This window comes from Eumetopias jubatus, unplaced genomic scaffold, assembly GCF_037043125.1.
Source record: "Eumetopias jubatus isolate StellerSeaLion01/CBP00866 unplaced genomic scaffold, mEumJub1_p1.0 scaffold_1, whole genome shotgun sequence".
Classification (NCBI taxonomy): Eukaryota; Metazoa; Chordata; class Mammalia; order Carnivora; family Otariidae; genus Eumetopias; species Eumetopias jubatus.
Window position 1 is genome coordinate 88,824,691 of NW_028274807.1, and position 15,863 is coordinate 88,840,553.

Consider the following 15,863-nt stretch of genomic DNA (forward strand, 5'->3'; position numbering starts at 1 on the left):
TCCTGCCCCTAAACTCATCTGCACTGCTGATAAACTAATAGGGTTCAATAATTTGTCATAGATTTTTGATGGAATAAACTTTAAGGGCAATCTACTGTAGCCTACCAATTAGCCAACCAATGCCTAAACTAAAACATCCATTCCACCACTCATCTGTATTTGAACTCACAATATCCAAAAAGCAGACTTCTGTCTATAGGCATCTCTTAAATTTAGAAAGCCTTCTTTTACATTAAGTTTTATTTCATTTTTTTTTAGTATAGCTGACACACAATGTTTCATTAGTTTCAGGTGTACAAAGTAGTGATTCAACATCTCTATACATTATGCTATGCTCACCACAAGTGTAGCTACCATCTGTCACCATAGAGCACTATTACAATAGGATTGACTGGTTTTGACACTTTCAACCTAGTTTACATTTTGAGGTCAGCTATACAGAACAAATCTAATTTTGCTTCACAAAACAACTCTTCCCTTTAAAATCCAAGAATGAAAATCTATTTTAACATTAACATTAGTCAAATTCATTCATTCATTCATTCACTTACTTAACAAGATCTTATTGAATCCTTACCAAATGTAAGGATTCAAATGTAAGTCATTCTGATAAAAGTTTTTAGAATTCAATGATGCATTCAAAGACATTTTAGTCAAGAAAGGGAGGTAGTATATGTAATTCAAATCATTGAATTGTCATAAAGTAATTATTATAATAAGGTAATACAAACACATGATCATTTGCTACTTACCTCTGGGAAGGAAAGAGTTGACAAAGCAGGCTTAAGACTGCTATTCTTAAAAAGCCCAGCTTCTGTGACTAGCATCTGGGAGGCTGGATTTTGGGGCATTCGCATCATTCCCAGAACAGTGTAGTAGCTCACCACACTTAAACTATTTGTGTAAACAGTGTGGTTTATGCTGATCACCTGCCTTCTTTCTGAGAATCTGAAACTTCTGTACACGCTAGGTCAAGGGTGCTTATGTGACCAACCCTCAATAAAAACCCTGGCCAATCAGTTTCTAATGAGCTTCCTGGTAGACAATATCTCACACGTCATAGTCATTGCTGGAAGTCTTAAGCATGTCTACATGACTCCACTGAGAGAGGAGTTTTAAAAAGCTTGAGCCTGATTTTATCTGGACTTTGCCCCATGTGCCTTTTCCCTTTATTGATTTTGCTTTGTATCAAGTCAAGCTAACACACCATTTTTTGTTTATACATTGGCACATGGAAACAGCAAAGATGGGATGAAGATGGGACTACTGCTTTTCATAGCGGTAGTCATGAAGCTGGAGACACTGTCTCCACTTTTTCACTTTTAGGTGCTAGATACCAAAACTGAGAGATGTGCCTCCAGAGAAAACAGTATTGATAAGAGAATGTTTTGAGTCATGGTCCCTAAACCAAAGCTCTGACTTACACTAGCTCACTGTCTTCTTTTTTCAATATTCTTGAGCAAGTGCCTGATCCAGTAGAAAGGCCCTCATAACTAAGTTATGAACTATTTCTGTTTACTTACTTATAAAATAATATAATAGTACCTACTCTCCTAAGTTTATTACGAATAGTAATTACAAAATAAGAACAAAGTGATTCAAACTATTTCTGTAACATCTAGAGAGTTCAATAAATGTGAGTTATTAATTACTATAGAAAACTGAAAAGAAATACAAATCATTCTCAAACACAATAGGGAGACTAAAAGAACAGAGGAAAAAATAGAACAGTTAAATAAACCATCAAAATAGCAAAAAAAAAAAAAACAAGGAGAAAAATGAGCTGATAAGACTCAGTAGGTCAGGAAAGGAATGGAAAAACAAAATAGTCATAACAGAAGCAACCAAAAGTACACAGAAAAATACAAATGGCAGTGAAAGTAATAATCAGCTGAAGAAATCATCAAAGTAGTAAGGGACAAAGAATGCATATATAAAAATTTAGGCAATGATAAATATGAAAGATAGACAAATGAATTCTAACACATACAAAATTGTGTTTCTAAAAAAGAAAATGGAAAAAAGAAACAATAAAATATATATTAAAAATGATATAGAAGAAAAATTTCCTAAACTAAAAACTTTAATTTGAAGGGCAAAAAGATACACATAGTAATAAAATGTAAGACATATCTTAGTGAAATTGAATAAATTCAGGAATAAAGAAAACTGTAAGTAATCCAATGAGAAACAGAAATAAAAGCAAGAAACAATTAGACCATTGTTTAAGAAGTTTTAAGGCAAAAGGAAATAACTCAAGAAATATATACTCATATAAATTCCTTTGATTAAAAGGCAAGAATTGGGCATTCGTAAGTATGCCAGAGTTGGGGGAATATAGCAGTTGAGAGTCTACCAAAGTAATTTTTAAAACCAAAACACCTCCTTGGCTGGCCTTTGAAGTGGATTAGGGGCTGTAAGAACTTGGTCTGTATGGTGGCACTACCAAGGAAAAGGATGCACGGTCACAACCTTGTTGTAGAGGGTACTGACAGAGAAGAAAGATATAATATGGGAAAGGGAAGACTAGATTGAACCCAATATTGGACTGGAATTGGATGTACAGGTGGAAGCTTTTCTTTTACTTACTTCATTTTTTGAATGGATAGTGTTACTACATCCCCAAAGGCAAAATTTTTCAAGTCAAATCCAAACAGGAAGTCATATTTCCCACTTAAGTGGGTGGAATATAAACTTCTTTTTCTTTTGTTTATTTTTAAAAGATTTATGTATTTATGTATTTATGTATGTATGTATGTATGTATTTATTTAAAATAATGAACAGGGAGAGGGGCAGAGGAAAAGGGAGAGAGAGAGAATCCCAAGCAGAGTCTTTGCTGAGCATGGAGCCCCACACGGGGCTCAATCCCATGACCTTGAGAGCATAACTTGAGCCGTAACCAAGAGTCTAAGGCTTAACTGACTGAGCCACCCAGGCGCCCCATACTTTTTTTTCTTTTAAAGTAGCAGATCATACAGGTTAGGCAGAAAGCATAAATATAGGACCATAGAGGGCCTCTCTGCAGTTGAGAAAACATATACATACTCAATTCGTAGAGATTCGTGGTAGTTTAAAAAACAAAGAAATAATAAAAAAGGATATAAAACTCATGGAGTATTTTAAATGCTTACATTTAATATATTCATGCATTTAATATACACAAATAAATCAAAGTACAATGAAATTTTGTTATCCACTAGATACTTTGAAGGTTTGTATTAAATATAAAATTAGATGCCTAAATTTGAGGTCCTGTGAATGTGAGATTTGGGCTAAATGGATCTCTTTAACAAAACAGAAAATACAGAGATGCAAATTGATGCAGTTGAGCCTAGATTCTTAGTCAGAAATTTGCATTATTGGAAGATGCTAACCTTTGTAGAAATCAATTAATTTTTTCAGCCAAACTAATTACAGCAAACTTTAAGCAATTAGGTTGTTAAAGAAGAAGAATTGTCTGTAAATAAAAAGTAGAGGCTTTGAAACCACCAGTGTTGATCTAGTGGAAGAGAAAAATTGCAGTTCATGTAGTAGAGGATCAGTCAAACGTGAAGAAGAATCCAAATCAGACCAGGAACAGAGACATCAGCTAAGTGTTGTCAGTAGTTCCTGGTTGAGGGAAAACAGGATATTGGTATCAGATCCCAAAAAAGAGGATCCATTTCTCATCATATACAGTTATGCTGAAGTTAAATGTCATGTAACATTAATTCTATCATTATTTTTTTTAATGGGTGTTTATTTTCTTAACTTCCCAAGTAAACTTCTTCCAAGTATTGTAGAATCTGGAAAGATCTGAACTGGATAAAGACTAGCTCAAGAATCTGTTACTTCTAACACATTTTCTCAATTATTCATCAGTCCCAAATAATAGACCAGCCCTTCCCTTATTGATTCACTAAGTAAACACTCATTCAAAACCTGGGACCAAGAAATTAGCTAATTACTGTAATTGCAGAAATGTACAAGGCACATGCTTGTCCTCAAATGACCCAAAATAATATCTCTTGTCCTGGGTTAGAAATATAAACCATGTGCTATGGAAGCACAGAGACTACTTAACTTAAATCAGCATCATCATAGAGGTCTTCTTAGGGAAGATGACATTTAAAATGAATGTTAAACTATGAGAAGGGGTCATGGGGCAGAAAGGAAAGAACATAATACACAAAGATGTTGAGGAGTTAGAGCCTGACACTCTTTGGAAGCTGAGTATTTTAAAAACTTAACAATTTGAAATGATAAATAGAGGCCAATTCACGGAGGACCTTGATTAGCAGCTAAGGATTCTTTTTGCTTCTCATGTACTGAAGAAAGGCTTCGATGTGTTTTGGAAGCATTGCTTGTTAACACCTTTTGAAGGAAAGCACAGTGAGAATTTTCATGCACTTAGCCCAGACAAAGCCCAGACACAACGTGGCAGAATTTACCAAATCACTATGACAAACACTTGGTTTCTATCTACTTCATCCCCAGATATGGAAGATGAGCTCTTACTGTCAGCCTTGGCTTCTGGCATCTCTTTCTCTGGATTCCCAGAAATCTTCCCGTGACTTCAGAACTCTAAAATCTCCAATGCACATTTTTTCCTGACACCAGTGTGCTGATGAGAAATCAAGTGCCTCTATCAGTACTTGTGTCTTTGGAGGCGGCCTGCTTTCTGCACCAGATAGTTTAGAGACTTTCTTCACTGGTTTTTCTGAAATTTCAAAAGGACTTTTCATAGGTTATGGTCGGTTCCATGTATAGCTATTTCCCTAGCTCCAAGAAAAGCATGACATTTGGAGGGCCCATGCAATCTGAACACTTGTCTTTCTGTACACAGCTCTCCTAGTTTTTCATTCAGTAAATCTTTGACTATAGCTAAATCTCAATTTTCTCTATGATCTTATTTTGACAATCTTTTAGAAGTTGTTAGACCTTCTGGATTTACCCTCTGTGCCACTGAATTTTTACTCTTCATATCTTTAGTTCCTTTTCTTTTATTTTGTAAGGTAAACTCTACCCCCAATGTGGGGATCCAGGACAAGGGTTGCATGCTCTACTCACTGAGCCAACCAGACGCCCCATTTTTTTTCTTTTATTTTTAATCTATAATCTGGAGATTGTCTCAATTTTATCTTCCAAGTCCTTATTTTTGACTTTTCAATTCATGAATATTTTAATTTCTAAAAGCATTATCTTGCTGACAACATGAATTTAAATATTTTATTTTGAATGGCCTTTCATCTATGTCTTCACTCTTTCCTGTGGTTACTCTTTTGGTCATTACAGTCCTTCTCATTTGTTCTGTAGGTTTCCTAGACAGCAAATTTTTGCCCATTTTTTCTTAAAAAAAAAAAAAGGCCTATGCTATTAAACTTGAGAGCTACAGTAGCTTTTCTCTCCTTTTGTGTGAGTAAGTTTGTTTGTTTTTCTCACCACCATCTCTTCCTTAGTGGGAGGTCTGACTTGGAGCTCTGCTTCCATGGGAGGATTTATGCATTAACTTTGGACCTTGCTTTGTTTTTTGTTTGTTTGCTGTCTTTTTGTTTTTTGTTTTTTTTTTCTTCTAAATTTTATATAAATTCTAGTTAGTTAACAAATAGTGTAATATTGGTTTCAGGAGTAAAATTCGGTGATTCATCACTTACATATAACACCCAGTGCTCATCACAACAAGTGCCCTCCTTAATACCCATCACCCATCTAGACCATCCCCAACCAACTTCCCTACATCCACCCTCAGTTTGTTCTCCTTTGTTAAGAGTCTTTTATGGTTTGCTTCCCCCTCCCTCCTTCTCTTTTTTTTTTCCCCCTTCCCACATGTACATCTATTTTGTTTCCTAAATTCCACATATGAGTGAAATCACATGGTATTTGTCTATCTCTGACTGCCTTAGTTTACTTAGCCCAAAACATTCTAGCTCCATCCACATCACTGCAAATAGCAAGATTTCATTCTTTTTGATGACTGAGTAATATTCCATTGTATATACAGCACGCTGATGCTTATAGCAACATTATCAACAATAGTCAAACTATGGAAAGAGCCCAAGTGTCCATCAACTGATGAATGGGTAAAAAAGATAAGGACTTTACTTTTAATAAAGGAGCAGGGCAGCTGACTGGATCACACTCCCTGAATGCCATGCCCAATACCTGTCTCTCCTCAAAAGCTTTTGCTTGAGACTAGACATAGACTACTCAAGAGTCAAAATGGAACTGGAAGCTATTCCAGAACCTATTAAACTTGGGCCTTGAAAGACTAGTTTTTATCTTCCCATACTCTTCAATTTTCTGATTATAGCATTAGCCTTGAAATCTTAGCTATTTGTCTCCTGAGATTTAATGTCCACCTTCTTAAAATTTAGGAGAATGCCTGATTTATTTTCCTCTCTGGTTATCTTTTATAAACAGAGTGAAACAATGGCATGATTTCAGTGCTGTGAATAGAAATCAATTCTCCTATCTTCCTCAAGGAAAGGAGGAAATTAGTCTCTCTTTTCTATCTCTGCACACATTTGACATTTGTTTTTATTCATATTTATGAATACATTATATATTTTGAATTTGTATTTCTTTTTATATAACGTATGTTCACTTTAACATGTATGCTAAATTTAGAATACTTTCTTAGATTTAAGAATTCTCGGTTTAGGTAAATTAGACATATATCCAATAAATCTTTCATAAAGATTAGTAGATGCATTGAAGAATAAAATATTAGCAACTGGTTCATTTAACAGGCTTTTTGGAAACTCTCATGATTTATTACTATGGTCTGTATTTGAGATTAGTATGAGAGATTTGAACTAAAATTGTAAAGGAATTCCTCAATCATACCAGTTCTTTATCTGATGTCAATAATAATAAAACTTTGTAAAATATCAATCTTTCTCTCCAGACATTGTTATAGGTTCCACTCATTTCTTTTATCCTTAGATTTTCGTATTTTTCTCCTTAAGAATTTATGGAAGCCATTTATTTGATGAGCCTATTTTCAACTCTACTTTTATTTTCTTTGCATCAGTAATAGAATCATTATTATTCTCATCACCAAGCTCTAGTTTATTATCTGATAAAAACAAATAATCCTCATACTCAATTTTGGATATTTGATTTTTCTTATTTATGTTCTCAGTAGGCATATTCTCTTCACTTGTTAGAAATGAAAATTCATCCTTTTCCATAGGAGAATGATCATTCATCTCATTAATCTATCTTGATTACCATTTCTGCCTTCATCACTGAAACCTAAGATATTTGGTTGTTACTTTTATTATTTTAATTAGTTACTACACATCGTAAGAGTTTCTGGCATTTTCTGATATTTAATATACATGTAGCATAAGGAAATATACTACCAAATGAACTGATGTATAAACTTCAGCCCTGAGAGTTTGGGAACTTGAAAAGGATAGAGACTTAATTGGGTTATCCTCTTCTATTTAAATGAGACCCAAAGCATGCCAAAGATAGAATATTTACTTAAGCTTAAGCTTTATCCATTCATGGGGCACCTGGGTGGCTCTGTCAGTCAAGCGGCTGCCTTCAGCTCAGGTCATGATCCCAGGGTCTTGGGATCGAGCCCCGCATCGGGCTCCCTGCTCAGCAGGAAGCCTGCTTCTCCCTCTCCCTCTGTCTGCTGCTCTACCTACTTGTGTTCTCTCTCTATCTCTGTTAAATAAATAAATAAAAATCTTAAAAAAAAAAAGCTTTATCCATTCACCACAGTATAACGATTTGTCCAACATGTAAGAGGTTTATGAACAATGAACTTTCTTTAACTGAAAGCAAAATAGCATTAAGATCTAAATGAGAACTGGGGCAGGGGGAGAAGAAGCGGGGCGGGGGGGGGAGAAATGGTAATTTTATTAGTATCTGAAATATCAGCTTTGAAAACAGAGCATTCATCCAGACAAATTGATTCCACCAATATCTTCCCTTCTGGCATAGGCTGATGGGCTTGCAACCCGGTTTGTTTGTTGCTGAAACCAACTAAAAGATACATTTAACCACCCTAGAAGAGATATTCAGTGATGTAATAAAGAATAGGTGAGAATAAGTGAAATTGTTGCATTGAACTATAGAACATTGTTTCTAGTTGCCCTCTGGAAAAAAATCAGTCATGTGCTCTGGACAGGAGAAAGATAGGCATTAAGAAGAAAATTTTTATAATTCCAAGCATAAGATTCCAAGAATATGAGTCAATGGTTTGAAAAACTTTTAAAAAATGCAATTTTGACTACAAAATCAGGAAGAGGAAAAAATTGGAGTGCTTTTAAACACACACACACACACACACACACACACACACACACACACACTCTTCAGTCACTGAAGCTCTTTAATAAAGAAAGAATTTTTAATATAGCAGGATCACAAGGTTTACTCCAAGTACATGTCTTAAAAATATAAAGAAAATATACTTCTGTTTATGGTCAGTGTATTGTCAACCAAACACAATTGCTTTTACTTAAGAAATTATTTTTGTAATAATATAGATGGGGATATATGAGAGAAAATGTTTGCTGAGAAAAATGTTTATAAGGTACTATGCAAACGTAAGTAGAAATATATTTATTATACTATACAGATTTTACTGCTTTAATAGTAAATACTATCATCTCTAATAATTATTGATTTGGTATGTTCCTACAAGATGATGCTCTTCACACCATCGTCATCAGTAGTTTATCAAGTTATTTGTCTAAAATTTCTCAGCAATTGAATCATGCAGCACTCTCTTACTTAACTTTAGTAACTAGTCTTTAAGATTCTGATTTTGCCATTGTTGATATGGTTCCTGGCAAGCCTATGTGTGTTGAGAGCTTCTCTGACTCTCCTCCTCTGGGCCATTTTGCTGTTCGTGACATGAGACAGACGGTTGCTGTGGGTGCCATCAAAGCAGTGGACAAGAAGGCAGCTGGAGCTGGCAAGGTCACCGAGTCTGCCCAGAAAGCTCAGAAGGCTAAATGAATAGTATCCCCAATACCTGCCACCCCAGTCTTCATCAGTGGTGGAAGAACGGTGGAAGAACTGTTTGTGTCAATTGGCCATTTAAGTTTAATAGTAAGAGACTGGTTAATGATAACAATGCATCGTAAAACCTTCAGAAGGAAAGGAGAATGTTTTGTGGACCATTTGTTTTGTGTGTGGGTGTGTATGGGGCAGTTTTATTAGTTTTTAAAATCAGTACTTTTTAATGGAAACAACTTGACCAAAAATCTGTCACAGAATTTTGAGATCCATTAAAATAAAAGTTTAATGAGGGAAAAAAAAAAAAGATTCTGATTTTGGAATCTAGAAATATAGTTTCTAGATAATTCTAGATAAATTATCTCCTGACATGCTTATGAATAACATGAGTGAATGTGGATGGAATGAGCATGCCATTAGGTAAATTTGTAATTTCTGATTCCTGTATTCAAGTAGTGCTGAATAATAGACAGATGGTTAACTGGAAAGTGATTTTTACTACTCATGGTAGAATCTGCCCTCGGTTCTGGCCCGTTCAACACATATTTTTGATGTGGATAATGACCGTGATAGCAGGTATTTCAAATGTCACAAAGCTGAGAAAGATAGTTTATATTTTGGATGACAATACTAGATTCCAAATAAATCAAAACTTACAATATTAAAAATAAAAAAACAAAAAATATTTTCATAAAGCTAGAAAAATTTTAAGATATATTTAAACTATCATAATAAAAATAATAATTTACAATTGAAAAAATACATTAAAATCTAAGGAGAAAAATATGACTCAAAAGTTTATAAGAAGAAAAGAAAGTTATTGATTTTGGTTGACTGCATGTTCAAGGTAGGGTACATTATCTCTATACTATGTAAATACCTGTAATTTTTTTTTTAGTAACAAATTTTCTTCCTTTATTGAAGGAACAACAAATCTATGAGTCAACCATTGGGCCTAAACTTGGCATAGAAAACATGTAGACTTGTTGAATCACCAAATATTTGTACTATTGTATTAAATACTAGGAGCCAAAATTCTAAAGGGATATTGATAGATTGAAGGTGTTACAGAGAATGGCAAATTTTATTAAGTAATCAATTTATTCATTCAACAAAAATTTTATAAGTCCCTATTATGTACTACTTCAATCTGATGATAAGTAAGACAGATATTGGTGGGGGCAAGTATTAGATAATTACTTAATTAAATTTACTATGAAAGCTGCCGAAAACAATTACAATATATTGTAATGTATATAGAAAGTCCAGATCATCTGGCATTCACTGCAGTCTGCTGAAGGGTTCATTTGGGAATACGTGTTGCCATACTAAGTCTCTTCGTAAGGTGTAAACCCTTCACCACTTCAGCTGTATGTTTTTTTAGTGGTAAGTGCTGTTGCCGGTTCAAACTATGGCAGTGTCTCCATGCCCAGAAGCCAGTGTTTTGACATGACACATAACCAAGTGTGTCATCGAAGGCGGAACATCGCTTCACAAAAAATGAGAGGGACATAAAAGGAAATATGGAATGGGAAGTAAGATGGAAGCTAGAAGTTGTACCATGAAAACACAGAAAGCTCTCCAGGGATCCAAGGTATTTGTAGAATGACTCATTTTGGGTAAGAGATTAATGAGGAAGGTGTTCACTGTTACTTTTTAAGAATCTTCCAAGAAGCTGGCACAGGCTTCACTCATTATGTTGGATAAATAATAACACACAGTTTATGATATCAGGGGTTACTAAATATGCAATCATTACATTTACTCTTTTACTATTTTTCCCAAGCTTATTAAGCTCCCTTGGTTTAGGCTATTTAATATTTTCCCCAAATGTTTAGGATGTGTTCAATCTAAACTGCAATGAGATATAGTTAACTGGTTTTACTTCTTCACATGTCACCATACAAAGTATGATTAGCATGAGGGTGTAGCTGATAATCTTTATCCTATATATTAGTAAACTAAAACATTTACCTAAATTTGGATTTTTAAAACATCTATGTAGATAATATTTTCCTCCTGCATTTTATCATGCATTACACTGTATGAAGAGATGCCCCACAGAACACCCAGCCTAGGCGTACAGCAATAGGCTTTCTGGGATTTCTCTGTTACGAATATCCATGATTCTGTGAGAACTGTTCTTACACCCTATCCTCTCCAGTAAGCTACACACACACACACACACACACACACACACACACACACACACACAATGATTAGCTACTCCATTAGACTGAATTGTGAATATAATTTGATGTGCTTTGAGCATGTTGCAATAGCATTATTAGACTTTTTTTTTTTTTCTATTCTCAAAATCAGGAAAAACCTGTGCTTCCCCAGAGTAGGTTTGTTTCTGTTTTATGAGCACTGGTCTGTTTGCCTTTGCAACATAGAAGGAAAGGCAAGAATCTGTGGTCAAACTCTAGCAAACATGTTAAGCATTATGAAAACACTTCTGCACATTCAGTTTGCCCTTGGCTTACCTAGGTTCCATTCCTTACTCAGATCCCTTATTTATTTAGCTTATCCTTTAGTACTGCACTTATTTTTATAAGCAATCTTAAATCTTCTGCAGAAGACAGAAGACACAGTGAAAGAGAGATAATGACCATGATTGTGAATTATCCCTGAAAGCATAGTTACTACTGTAACAGTTGAGGTAAGAAAACTGCTTCTAGGAATAGCACACATACTTTATTTAATGCCACATGACCTCTCTTGTTATTAAAATGCTACTGTCTCAAAATTTTCTAGAAAAATATGTAATATATGATATATGATACATACACATGGTATAATATATAACATGACATATGACAAACATATTATATACACATATATCTTGTGTGTAATATATTATATGCCATATAATTTATAATATATAATCATATAATACATGACATATAACATAATCCCTAAACTAAAAATATATAATATATCTTAACAATGTAATATGCAAAATATGACATATCCCTCTATTAGAGTGCATTCTGTGTGTGGTTTGTGTGTGTGTACTTTTTTTTTTCATGGCTTCTCAAAGTATGTTTGAGAAAATGGTAGAGAAAACAGAGGGCAGGTAGGGTTTGGTGGAATTCTCTAACAACACTGCAGCCTGGAAGAATTGATTATTGTGTGAAATGAAGCTGGAAGAAACAACAGTTGAAGGCATAAATCAGGCACTTTTCAGTGTAACAATTTCTTTATGGCACCTTTCTAAATGTTTTTCTAATCTTAATTATGATTTCTTCTTTGACTCATAAATTACCTAGAGGTATTTTTTCCCCTGAATGAATGCCTTTTTCTTTTCTTTTTTCTTTTCCTTGGTATTCATTTTTTTTCATATTTTTCTTTTCTTTTCTTTTTTCTTTCCCTGGTATTCATTTTTAACCTATTTGCACTCTGATCAAAGCATATTTGTATATACCAAAACTTTTAAAAATTTAATGAAACATTTTATAAATATATTTGTATATATAAATATATTTATAAATAAATATAGTTGTATATATAATACACACAATTATATAGTATATAGTATATATGATGTGACCACGTACATCACATATCATATGTGCATTTGTAAATGCATGGGTATAATATATATGTACCATTTTATATAGATAATATAATTATATATATGTATATATATATATATATTTATACACACACACACACATATACACACACCCAGGAGATATATATATATATATCTCCATTAATCTGTTAACTTGATGGTAGAGTTCTCAATTTTTTTCCTTGTACATTTTTTAAATTTCACTTAGGCTATAAAAAGTTCATTTAAGTTTAGATGATTATATCTTATAATGATCTAAAGTTTCTATCATTATATAATTATATTTTTAATTCCTTATGTTTTAGCACAAATTCTATTTTACCTGATATTAATATGGCTATACCAAGTTTCATTTCATTAGTTTTATCTTGTATGATTTTTCCATTCATGTCTTTTATCCTTTTTTTCTTATGAGTTAAGTATCACACACATAAATAGTATATAATAATCTTTTAAATCATTTCTGACAATTTTCATTTCTACTGCCAGTTTTAATATCTTTATATGTATTGTGATTTCTAGTATATATGGATTTACTCCTATCATCAAATTTTAGGCTTTCTACTTGTTTAACTTTTTCTGTGATTTGCTTTCTGCTTTTCTTTTATTGATTGATTTTATTAAAGTATAATTGATATAGAATATTGTATTAGTCTCAGGTATACATCATAGTGATTTGATTTTTTTATACATTTCAAAATGATCCCCATGATAAGTCCAGTTACCATCCATCGCCATGCAAAGTTATTACAGTATCACTGACTATATTCCTCGTGTTGTACATTACCTTCCTATGACTTATTTATTTTATAACTGGAATTTTGCAGGTCTTATTTTTAAGATTTATTTATTTATTTGAGAGAGAGAGAGAGGCAAAGAGCGCACAAGTGGGAGGGGCAGAGGGAGAGGAAGAGAGAATCCCAACCAGACTCCACGCTCAGCGTGGAGCTGGACAAGAGGCTTGATCTCAGGACTCTGAGATCATGACCTGAACCAAAACCAAGAGTCAGTCTTTTAATCCACTGTACCACCCCAGGCACCGCTGGAGTTTTACAGGTCTTAATCTTTGCCCAACATTAATTAATCCCTGCCCTGCCCTTACTTTCCACCCAACCCCCGCCTCTTACCCTTCCGGTAACCAACGATTTGTTTTCTGTATCTGTGAGTCTGTTTCTGTTTTGTTTTGTCTCTTTTGTTTTTAGATTCTACATATAGGAGAAATCATGCGGTATTTGTGTTTTTTTGTCTGACATTTCACTTAGCATAAAACCCTCCAGGTCCATCTATTTTCTTTCTTTTCTATTGAGATTTTATTTGCTCCACCTGTTTGGAAGTTGAATAGTCAATATCTTATTTCTCTCCATAGTTTTGGCTTTCCTCTTCTTCAGACTGGCTTTCATTCTAGTTCATTCTTTTACTGAAACTATAGCTCTTTTAGGTCCCAATTTTGGATCTCCTGTTTGTACTTCATCTTCATATTGAACGCAGGATTTTTTTCTCTTGCTTCTCACAACCTTGCATTATCCATCAAAACTGAATTTGAAGGTCACCAAATGTCGACCTCTGAGAGTCGGGACCTGGGGCGGTGAAGGAACTGAGAAAAAGAGACGACAGTATAGCGAGGCGCAGGGGACCCCGAGCAAACAGCCCGAGGTGCCGAGGTTTATTTTCCGTACTCTTATATACCTTCTACTGTGATATAGATCTATAATGATTTACAGCAGGGGCGTAGTAAGGCACATTCCTCTATGTATACAGGATTAGTCAAGCATGTAGGAATCTTTAAAATAGAATAAAGGAACAGAGAGGGGAGTGCCCAGTGTGCTGTTTACAGCTGGCTTCCTATCTATAAAACATCTTCTGCTGCGTACTTTAGAATGTGTCCCAAGGGCATTTCACTCTGATCCTTTCCGGTTATTTTTAACCCTGCAATCTCCAGTTTTCTCAGAGATCTCGGAGTCTGAGCAAACATGCACCAGTGGTTGTTGTGGCGTTCTGTTTCCCACAACCAAATTTCCAAGGCCAGTAGCAGTACACAAAGCTATACAGAGAGCAGGCTTTCCTCCTCTTCGTTTTAGAGCTCCAGAGGATTCATTTCTGATGATTTAGTGAAAGTTTTGTATTTTTTTTAATCCAGGCTTGTAGATGATTTTCAATGGGACAAAGGATATCAAGTTTGCCATACTTCTAGAAAGATAGTCACTTAGGGGAATTTAAGAAGATAAACAAATAACTGTCAGTGCAGACTCAAGAGGATAACGTTAGGATGATCTGTATAAAGTACACATTCCTTCATACTCCCACTTCTAGAGTTCCAGGAGAGAATATTTTTACTTTGAAACCTTTTAGTACACTTTTTGATGGGATTAGTACACATTCTAATTAACCGTGTTTCAAAAATCTTTTCTTTTCTTCCTTAAAATAAATGTGCTCTTTAAAGCTGTAAGATTTTCATGACTAGGTTTCATCCTGAATTCCTTTTCTATCTTAGACGCTCACTATTTATTTGATATGAAAAATACCTGATCTGAGGCTTACAAGAGGTCTTTAAGAATTCAATTAGCTTTTTTAATGTATTTCATGCATTTATAGCATCAAAGAGCCACAATGTTGCAAATTAATTTTGATTATGGTCTTCTTTACAGCTGTTAGTTCTAGGAAGGTATAAAAAGTCAATTTCAACTCAATTTGATTTTTGTATGTTCCAGAGAATGTGTAATTCTTAAATTTAAAGCAATAAATAATACATGTCATGTTCATACTTTAAGTGAAGACAGGTAAGTGCAATGGGTTTAGGACTATTTGCAAATGTTTTGCTGTGATTTAACAATGTAAACATAGTATTTCCGTTCCATTTAGCATTATATAATAGAGAATGCTATAAGATTTATGAATGGCAATGACAATAATGGCATACATTGCCTATCAATATTTTATAAAAATTTGATTGTAAGCAATTATGTTATTGTAGAAAATATAGGAACAAAAGAGAACAAATAACACGTACCACCTCAGAGTTGCATTCTCCAGTCCCAAATAAAACTGTTTACAATCATTTGTGAATTCCTCAGTTTGAGAGACAGAGTAGGGGGAGTCTCATGTACAATATTGTTGCAAAATAATTTCAAGTTATTTTTCAAAATATATTAGGATGATTGAATATGGACCTAATATCTAAAAACAATACTATGCTGTGATAATCAATATAGGAAACACACATATCCCTATGGTTCCATATCCTGAATTTCAAGAAACGCATATGTTGATTTCTCTCAGAATCCTGAGCAATAGTAATCTTACTTCTATAGGGATAAATATGGGGCA